Raw genomic sequence first — 11,024 nt, forward strand, 5'->3', positions numbered from 1 at the left:
CGCCGCCCTTCCCTCCTCGTTGCCGCGCCCGTGCCCCCCCACCCCCCTCCGCCCTCCTCCGCAGCCCCCCGCCCCCCCTCCCCCCCCCCTTCCCCTCTCCGCTCTCCTTCGCCTTCCCCGCCCCCCCCCCCCCTCCCCCGCGCCCCTGGCCCGAGCGGCCATCTCGCCCACGTCGGCCCGCCAACGTCGGTGAGTGGAGGAGGGGAGGAGGAAGGAGCGGAGGAAGGAGGAGGAGGTGGGGAGGAGAGAGAGAGAGAGGAGGAGGAGTACGCCGGCCCTGCCCTGGCCGTGCCCCGTGGACCCCCGCCCGCCCCGACGCCCCCCCCCCCCCCTTCCCACTCCGTCCCGACCCCCCCCCCCCCCCCACCCTACCCCCTGGCGCCCATCAAGTATGCCCTCTCTCTTTGTTGTCGTGGTAGTGATAGTTGTAGTAGTATTAGTTTTAGTAGTAGTGCTAGTGGTAGTACTAGTAGTAGAACTAGTGGTAGTAATAGTAGTAGAACTAGTGGTAGTAGTAGTAGTAGTAGTAGTGGTAGTAGTAGTAGTAGAACTAGTGGTAGTAGTAGTAGAAATAGTGGTGGTAGTAGTAGTAGTAGTAAACTAGTGGTAGTAGTAGTAGCAATAGTGGAGTAGTAGTAGTAGAATAGTGTAGTAGTGGTACTACTTGGATATATTCTTCTGCATGGATTGATATCCAAATTACATGGCTTCTCTTGAGACATATGTGCTTGTCGGCCATCGTGCCGCAGTTTTTTGTAGGTTTTGGAAACCTCACCGTGCAGGGGAGGTTCTGCCGATTTTTTTTAAATGACAGTATTTTGTTCCATTTTTGTAGAGAAGAGCCCGTCGAAGCTGAGTCGGAGTTCCTGTCGCCGTGTCGGTCTGCCTGCACCGTGTCACCTCACTGCACCGACCCACCATGGCCCCACTAGCCTGACTCTGCCGCCACCCTAGGTATAACCCCTCTTTCCGTATCATGGTCGTAGATTGCGTAACCTAGTTAGGCGTCTCCCGTTCGAAAAGATACGGTTGGAGGTATGCAGATCTTTGCATATCTATGACCGTATCTGTTTTGGATTGTCCACGTTTTTTGGACAGCCCGCGGATGCATAGATGGGTTAGTTTCCATGGTCTGCTCCGGTCCGAGACAGAGTTTCGGCATCACTTCCTGTTGTTCTCTGGATACGCACTCTTCTTTGTCAGGACATGTATCTGGAGAACAGCGGGGAGGTGCTGCCGAAATTATGTCTCGAATAGGAGTAGAGCATGGAAACTAACCTCATCTACGCATCCGCAGGTGGGATTAGGACCTATCCTTACCTATTAGATAGTAGGAACACCATGTAGATGCAATTGATGGTTACATTACTCGCTGATACATATGTTAGAGGATGGATGACCGTTAGTGGATGTACATGGGCTGGAGAAGTCATAGTGATTGCACCATGGAATGGATGAACAAGACTGATGCTTTCTTGAACAGTGCATTTGGCAAGGCTGCTAAAGGACATTGCCTAGTTTTGTGTCCCTACAGCAAATGTGGAAAGGAGGAGGGTAAACAAGGTAGAAATGGGTAAACATCTTGTGAAGAATGGATTTATGCCGGACTACACCCGGTGGGTCCACCATGGTGAAGCCCATCGTATGAGAGAGGAGGTGGTGAGACCACGGGTGAAGGCTTTGGATGCTGATGCCGGGGTAGCAGACATGTTAGAAGACTTTCACCAGGGACAGTTCGATGAGGGACATGAGAAGGAGGAGATGGAGGTAGCCGCACAGGCGTTCTACGACATGATGGACTCGGCATAGAAACCCGTTCACGATCGGTCAACGGTGTCTCAACTGGATGCCATTGGACGCTTAATGGGGTTGAAGTCCGAGTTAAACTTGAGTCAACCAGGCTTCGATAAGATGTTTGTCGTGATTGGCACCCTGCTTTTGGAGGGTCACATTCTGCCAAAGAGCATGTACGAGTCACAGAAACTCTTTCGTGCACTTAAGATGTCATATGAGCAGATACATGCTTGTTCGAAGTGCAGCATTTGATTGTGCAGCTCCTATATGAGGCACGGATGGGGGGGGTGCAGAACCGTTGGTGCTATCCAATCGAGAGATGTCTGAAGACTCTTCACAAAAAATGTAGAAATAAAGCCAAAATTGAGGCTTCTATTGTAGAGGCATACATTCTAGAGGAGTAGCGATAGGTACTAGATCATGAAGTCTAGGTCTGGTGTAGATGCAGCTTTCATGGTGAGTCGGCAGTTAACAAGCCAGATCTTCGGATCTGTCTGGCCGTTGTACTTCTCGATGTTTGGAGCACGAAACTTCTAGGGCGTCAGCGCCGCCCGAATTTTGACCTCAAACGCGATTGGCCCAACCCACTCTAGGAAGTAGTCTTCCACATGGGGTCCGACTCTCAGGCATTCCTCAGATTTCTCCCATCCAACGAGTGGTCGAACTCGTTGTCTTGGTGGGAGGTATGCCCGTTATTGCCATCGTTACTGTTGCTTGCTAGATCATGGATGGGACTTTGACAGGGCCAAGGTTGTTGGCAACCACCTCTGCCCCACGGGGGGTGGTTCTCGAGCCCCCAAGTGTTGTGGTGGCTGACTGCGCGAGGCCGAGGCATGGTTCGCTTCTAGGATCTGATCTGCTGCGGCTGCCATTAACTTCTAAATCCTCTGGAGTGCCTAGCGTCCTTGCTTGGTCGACGGCTGTGGCATGTCTGCCGCCTCCCTTAGTGCCTTGTCCAGGTCCTGGTTGGCTCTCGAGTACGGTGGCACTGCTCATAGGATGTCATTGTACGCCTGACATCCCCATGCCGCATTTTAAACTTGAATCTGTTGACGGAGTTGTCTATTTTCCTCCTCTAGCACATCATTGTGATTGAGCAATTGAGTCCGAGTCTCATGGTTGGTTTCATAGGGGACCTCATAGTCAAAGTCAAAATGGTCACAAGGTATCGATACAGGGAGCGCCACCCATTCTCCTTGCAAGGGACGTTGCGATCGAGAGTGTTGACGTAGCATTCGCGCAGATGCGAGAGGACGTTCTCCTCCTCCTCTGATTCAATAAGTTAAAGGAGCTGGTCACAACTATTGAGGAACCAAAAGAACCCACCAGGGTTGATTTGACCAGACGTGTCGGTGCTGAGCCTATTGAGGCCACCATCGGAAGCGGCCAATTTCTCCTACTCGGTGCCGCCCTCGTTGAGGCTACGTATGACCAGCCCGATGTGTCGTGTGCCGAAGTTGCCATCTCTACAAGCCCTGTTAGATTGGTCGGAGTTGTAGCCTCTTGATTCCTTGGTACAAGGTTCGGTGGGTACCACCGTGGCTTGTGGAAGCCAAATTGAGTAAGTCGACGCCACGTTCCTTAACCCGACTGGGAAGCCAGGGGGAATGTGGTCGGATAGTGATGATGAATTTGTCTCGGGGGCAGAGATCTTTCTAGAGCTAGAAAATCATGTCGAGCTCATGCTCTTGACCAGCTTTAGTGAGGACACGGCCGTGGTGGGTCAAGTGGTGGGCATGGCAAGCGGTCCTCCATCTACAGCCTCCTCCAATCCGGCGATGAACGCACGAACTGAGGGTGGCTCCTCCTCCTCCTACACAGATGATTTGGGTTCCTGCAGATGCAAGTTCCCGAGTTGATCGGTGATGAAGTCCAAGCTACTGAAGGTGATCTTCTCACTTGGCTGCATCTTCTCCGTGTCATCCAAGAACTTGTAGATGAGGCCTATCTAAAGCACAAATGGATCTGTATGCAAAAGTCCCATACCTGGCGCGCCAACTGTAGGATGAATTAGCTCCAGTAACACCTATCTGCTATTTGTGTAAGACAAATCAGATGGGTAGCACACAAGACATAGGGATTATACTGGTTCAGGCAAATGGTGCCCTATATCCAGTTTGAAGTAGCTTCTCTCTGTATTCATATGCTCGGTTACAGGGGCTGCTCCATGTAGCTATGCGCTGCAATGTAGAATATGGGATTCTAATCAGGAGGACCCTACCCCTCCTTATATAGTCCTAGGGTTAGGGTTACGGTAGATCCGATCGGCTAATAGATTGGCTTCCTAGTTTGCTACATGGAATGCGCAATAGAATGATTCTATCCTATCACCTTGATATGACGGCATCGGATATCCTTAGAATGAATTGATCTCCATGCTGGTGGAATCGCCTGGTCTTCATGGGCCTCATTCCTCGTCGTCTTCAGCCCGATCTAGGCATGGGTCGAGTATATGGGCGGTGATGGTATTTGCCCATATATCCAATAATAATGAAACCATCCAGCTCTTGAAACAAAGAAATATCCACATCAGTCAACTCCTCGGTACTTGACTCTAGTTCGGGCAACACAAGAAAAATGTGAAACAAAGTTAAGACATGTTAGTACACTCAAAAAATTAGTTAGCTAGGTCATCAGTTGAACAAATTTAATAACCTCTATGCCGGAGTAGTCAGCTCGAATGAAGGTGTGATGGGATTGCGACCCTATGAGGTGGGGGGGTTTAATAGGCAACTTAAAACACTGTTTCTAAACTATGGCCTCTAATTTCAACCTTAGCAAAACCTATGCAATTAAGTAAACTATCTAAATGTGCAACTACGGTTTGGCAAGGTGTGTTGCTATCTCTATCGCAAAATAGTTATGCAACATAGGTTCCAATCCTATCAACTAAGTTAGGAAAGGTAAAGCACACAACCATGGTAACAATGTAAATGTGGATGCTTAAGAGCGGTAGAGATGCAAACTCCCGTCGATGATTCTGGTATTTTTACCGAGGTATCGAGAAGTACGCAAGCTTTCCCCTAGTCCTCATTAGAGCCCCTTGCAAGGGCCAAGCTCCCGGTTGGGTAACTCCATGGATAGCACCGGGCCTTCCCATTGCGCAAGTGGGTCTCCGGAATGATTCTCTCGGATGCTCCCCGCTGTCTTCACTATCGAGCTTTTGGCCAAACTGCCGAGGGCCCCGTTTCCTCTGGTACACACTGGCACCACGGACGTGGTTGGTGTGGTCTCGCAAGACTTACAATCCCCGCCGAGTACAACAATGGTGTGTGCAAGCACCAAGAGCTTTTTAGAGGTATGCAAACCTCACTAACACTAGGCCTAAACTTAGAGCTCCAGCGGTGGCCTAACTAACCTAAGCATTTTGCAAAGTACCTGCGCTAATCACTAAGTGATTCTTTAAGCACTTGTGGGGCAAGAGCACTACAATGGAGCGAAAACTCCCTAGATATGATCCTCAGCTCCTACACGCTCCAAATGGCCAGTTTGGGGTCATATTTATAGCCTCGACGAATGGCTAAGCCGTTGGAAGCTTGGAAGGCTTCACTGCATACAGTTGGACCGTCCTGGGCTTCAACCAACGGACTATATGTGTCAGGTCTGACACTTTTTTGCAGGATCGTCGGGACGGTCCCAACGCCCTTCCTCGGGCTAAGTTTGATGCCTTTTTCCCTCTATGGAACCTCTCTGTTGCCTTCGGGTCAAGTATCAGTTGGTCCGATGCTTGGACTATTCACCAGGTCCGCGCCTTCTTTGTTGCCTATTCTGAGTGAACAGTGTGAGCATGCCATCTGACGCATGCACCTGGCTGAGTCTAACGCTCCCGCGATTGCCCTGGCTTAGGGTTTGCTCTCAGTCATATGGTCCGATGCAAGTAGGGTCCGATGCCCTCTCTTGGTCCGACGCCTTGCTGCTCTCTTGTTGAGTTTGATTCTTCATGATCTTTGCATCTGGCTTGATTCTATCTTCGTGCCTTGGACTTTTGCATATCTTTTAGGTCTTCAACTTAGCTTCTAATGTCTAGCTTGAGGTGTTGATCATCCGGATCATCATTTTGCCTAAGTCCAAGCCACTTTTGCACCCTTGAAACTATTTCCAAAAACACTAGCAAATGATGTTAGTCTAAATGGTCATGTTGATCATCAAACACCAAAATCCAAACTAAATGGGCCAAGTGTCCTTTTTCCTTACAAGGTGCATATGTAATAAACGACATAGAACCTGTATTTACCATTGCCAAAGGGCTACATTCCTATCGAATTGGCCTCATTTATAGTGAACCCGAAATTCCAAAATTTGATACTACTTGCTTTTTTTCTTATACTTCTCGAAGGCTCTATGCAACAAATAATATAATGAATATAATTAGATCGAATCTAATAAAAAGGGTATATTTGGCACAATGTAGTGATCACCTCATCTTACTTATTCAGTGTGTCTTTGAAGGGTTGGATATGCTTTTGTTTACCTCCTTTGCGAGTAAAAAATTGTGAGACAGCGTTTCTCTAGGTTGTGTAAAGAAGGAAAAAATGACTAATGCATTTACAAGCGTCACCATTCAAATTAGGCTCAACCTAACATATTTACCAAAACTAGGGACGTATTGGGGACCACGTACATGCAGCTGTAGGGTATTGCTATCTCCTATCATCATCTTTGAGAGCACATGTCATCATCTTGACTGTTACTATCACTATCATCAGATAGGAAGGCACCCACTAAAGGAGCAAGACAAGCAATAGCCTCTGCCTCTCTCAAAGTTTGGTGCTCACCATTTTTTTCGAAGTTTGGTTGAAAGTTTAGCAATCCGATTGAGAATTAGTTCTTTTATTTGTATTCTAACGCTCAATCACTAGCTGGGCCGAAAGGTGTGTTTTTCTTGTGGGTGTGTAAGCCTTATGGCTTTGGTTTGTATTCGGATTATCAGTTGTACCATCTACGGTTGGTAGAGGCTGGAACTTTGTTCCCTTATCTAAAAATACCGAATAATCGTAGGCCGCATTTCAAAGTAGTAAATTGAATACAGCATCATATTTTCTTGCCTGGCCAGACAATATAATTTGGATACGCGGATATATAAGTAGTTCAGTATTTGGCTAGTGTTGTGGGACTAGCTAGCAGTTATGTACATCAATGGTGTCTGCTGGATCTCCAGTCGATAGCAGCACACTTGCAGTGAAATTGAACTGCACCGGCCTGCTGGTGATGCCGGCGTGCAGCAGCAGCGCCCACAAGAGCGTGATGAGCTCCCCGCCACGCTGTAGGGCCTCGATATGGCCCTTGACACTGTCGGAAGGCGCGAGGTAGAGCAGCATCTCCGACCAGAAGTCGGAGAGGAGCCCCCACACGGCGTCTTGGCCTCCGGCCTCTCCTCGTCCTTGTGATCTCTGCCGCCTTTCATCCGCAGCCTCCACCAGCTGCCTTCCAAGCCTCGAGCCTTTGTCCAGCACCTCGTGGAAGTTCTTGCCGCAGAACGTGTCGACCAGCTGCTGGCACACGCAGGACGAGTCACCAGACACGTCACCGCTGCACTTGGCCGACCACGCGTCCTCGATGCCCTGCTTCACGGCCTGGTAGCGGCGAGTGGTCCATGCAGGATTGTCCGGCAGCAGGTCCGGAGCCTCGGCGACCAGGTACGCACAGTAGCGCGACAAGCTACAGGCGACGACCTTGCTGCTGCTGACCACCGGCGACGGTCGTCGAGGGAGAACCGGGAGAATCAGAATCCTCTGAGGAGCATTTGAGGTCGAAGAGGGTCGTGGCGATGTGCCACACAAGGATAGCATCCGTGGTGGTGGTGAGCACGCCACCGCCGGCTTCACGGCACGCCCATGTGATGTCACAACCAACACGGTCGAAACCGTGGTGCCTTATCGCTGACGTCCCGTCGCTCACCTGGCCGCCGCCACGCCGGAAGGACTTGAGGATGGCCTCCTTCACCTCGGGAGGAACCTTGATCGAGTCCCCGAGGTGATCGATACTTCTCCGTTGGATGATGCAGAAGCCCAGCAGCCGTCTGGCTCTGAGAGTGACGCGGGCGAGCCCAAGGCTGCTGCATGCAACGGAGGCGTGCTGGCTTTAGCTGCAGCAGCAGCTGGACCTGCCGGATCTCATCCTTCCAAAACTTTCGAGCCTTCCATTTGAGCAGACACGCGTAGAATCTCTTGGCGCAGTGGTGCCGGGACCTGACCAGGTGGCCAATGATGCTGATCTTGGTCCAGTTGGAGCGCACGCTGTTGACCATCTCCCAGATCTCCAAGACCGCATTCAACAGCGTCAGGGCAAGGCCAAGAAATGATAGAGGGTACGAGTCCTTGTCCACGTCAGGGCACCCCCAACTCTGATTTGAACGGCATGGGCGAGGACACCATCGCTACTGGCACTAGGATGAGTAGTGCTAAGAAGAGAAGCGCGGGGATGATGGCGAAGGAGAAGATGAAGTGGAGAGCCGCGGCCGTGGTGCCCAGGGAGGCCACGGGGAGAGGCGAGTGGAAGAAGTCGCTGGCGAACGAGAGCTCGGTGGCGATCACACTGAAGATCCTCCCGTGGTCGTCCTCCGGGCCGAGCAGCCCGTCACGGACGAAGCGGAACGCCCAGCTGGAGCCGGCCTCCGCGGCGAGCCGGCAGGCCCGTCCCATGGGGGAGGGCAGGCAGTGCGACGCCCGGGGGCCCATGGCACTAGGGGCCCATGAGTATACGTATATGTAGTACATGTATTTGGCTCCATACGGTCACGTCGAGTTCAGTCTGCGGCTCTGCGCGGCAACCCTTTCTTATTCGCGACTCTGCGTCAAAGCATGCGTGCTGTTGCGCCGCGGCGGCTGTTCCGGCGTTCCCAAATCCTGAAATCCCGATTTCCGTAATCTGGAATCCCGTGATCCCAGCAGGCGCCCACTAACCCAGCTGCGCTACAGTTCCTTCATCCCTGTCCCCGACTCTCTGCGGTAAGTGATTATGGTTTCAGTTCATCAGTATTTATTGTTTGTTCGATCTGAAAACTTCAGTTTCTTTTTTACCTTGCAATCCAATACATACAGGCATCAAGCGATAGTGCAGCGAATTGTTGATCTATTAGTTTAATTATTTAATTCATCAAGGAACTTATGGACATGCCACAGGCAGCAGGCTGCCCATAATTTGTTTTAAATTTTAAGTCATTTCATGGATTTCACCGTTCTTTAAGCTTCTTTGATGTATTGTCGTTTTTAACAAACTATATTTTGCGAGTTAACTCTTATTACCAGTAGTACTATATAGTTCAATCTCGTGATATTAAAATATTAGATTGCCGGGACTTCATTGTCTTGTTTGCCCAAGGGCCCTAGAAATTGTTGGGACGGCCCTGCGAGCCGGTACCCCGGCGAACCGCCGGCGCAGGCACTTGAACAGGCGAAGGAGAGGCAGAGATCCCTGTGCTCCTTCTGCACAAGAACACGGCCGTCGCCACGGTCATGGGCTGGTGATGATGATGATGACTTCCAGACCCGGTCCAGCGTCACCAGTGGGCTCCCTTCGTCTTGCAGCGCCGAAGCTTCACACGGTACCCTACCGGGCTCTCCACCACGTCCTGGTCCCTTTCCCCCGTCACGATGAGTCGTGGTACTGCTGCTGGTGCTGGTGCTGCCGTGGCCTCACCCTCAAGGCAGCCGCCCTTCCCGGAGCTGCAGCATGTAGCCATCGATGAGTTGCACGTTGCGGCCGAGCACCATGGAGGACGTCGCTCGCTGGAAGGCGCCGAACCTGAGCAACGTCCTGACAGCACCGAGGAACCATACCGGCGCAATAAGCAACATCACGACTAGCGGCAGCCAAGCGCAAGGCTTGCTGTCCATGGACAGCACTGTGGGCTTGCCGAATTTGTATACGTTGTAGACGACAAGCCCAGCCACCCAGAACATGTTGATGACGTGATCCGTGGACGGCCGGATCTTGAGTCCATTGACGTCGTCGTCGCTGGCCGCGGGCGAGGCGACCGCGGCCACGGCCATGGCTGCCATGTCGGCCTTGGCCCTGGTGAACTGGACGAGGACAACCAGGACCATCACGAGAATGCTCGTGGGTACGTGCTCCACGGATGGGGTGTAGGAGGTCAGCATGGACAGGGTGTAGGTCATGAGCGGGAAGTAGGCCGCGGAAACACCCCAGAGCAGCAAGCGGAGCACCGGCTGACCGCTTCGGCGCTGCCGCCTGCTGAGGCACATCAGCAGCAGGGCATGGAAGGCCACCACTACGAGTAGAATGGTGGCTTTGATTTCTAGTTTGCTTATCTTACTAGTAATCCTACTCATAGTCATAGTGAACAGAGCGCTTGGAAAGTTGGAATTATGTTGTTATACTCTTAGTATATTGGAGAAGACGACCATGGATGGAGTGGAGGATACGGATTGCCTGGTATATATAACGCAGGCACATCGTTTTTATATACTCAGCAAAAGCTATAAGCAAAAAATGTTTTCCTGTATTATTGTGTGAAGAAACACATAGATGATCTGGTGCACACTCTAATCAACCTAACAAGAAACAAAGAACCTGCAGTGGGGATCAGACTTAGTTGGGTCGTGGGTCACTTAGATAACGACACCAGTAATTGGTTTAGTGGATGTGGCCGAGGTTGTGGACGACGCTGCTGGTGGTGCTGACAATGTTTCCACTCATAAGAGAATAAAATGACGGATGTGAAAGATAGAATGGTATTGAGTCACTACGGGATACTGTGTATTTACCGAGTGTGAGTAACACTCGGCAAATAGTGATACACACTCAAACTCTTTACCGAGTGCCACACTCGGTAAAGTGGACTCGGCAAACAACGACTCGGTGAGGTTATTTTACCGAGTGTCTAATATCGGCGCACTCGGAGAAGAGAGTTACCGAGTGCTACAACGACACTCGGTAAACAACTATGACTTGACGGTCGTCAGCCTCCAAACTGACCGTTAACGGCGACGTTTACCAAGTGTCACTAGCACTACTCGGTAAATAAATTAGCATTTCGTGATTAAAACAATTCCGCAAATAAATTTTTTGAATAATGTTTACCGAGTGTAACTCCTAACACTCGGTAAAAGAATAACCATTTTCGTGATTAAAACAATTCCGCAAATAAACTTCAGGAATAATGTTTACCGAGTGTTCCCACTCGATAAAAAGTAGTCAAATATTTCCGAGTGGGGACGCGGCACTCGGTACAAAATGACACACTTGGCAAAATTCACAGAATCAGAACC

At 50.6% G+C, this 11,024-nt stretch overlaps 1 pseudogene; it reads right to left on the minus strand.

Moving 5' to 3' along the window:
• Positions 1-6,862: 6,862 nt before the first annotated feature.
• Positions 6,863-10,167, minus strand: LOC136535398 (uncharacterized; annotated as a pseudogene).
• Between the last annotated feature and the right edge of the window lie 857 nt (positions 10,168-11,024).

This window comes from Miscanthus floridulus, unplaced genomic scaffold (genome assembly GCF_019320115.1).
Source record: "Miscanthus floridulus cultivar M001 unplaced genomic scaffold, ASM1932011v1 os_2759, whole genome shotgun sequence".
NCBI classification, from domain to species: domain Eukaryota; kingdom Viridiplantae; phylum Streptophyta; class Magnoliopsida; order Poales; family Poaceae; genus Miscanthus; species Miscanthus floridulus.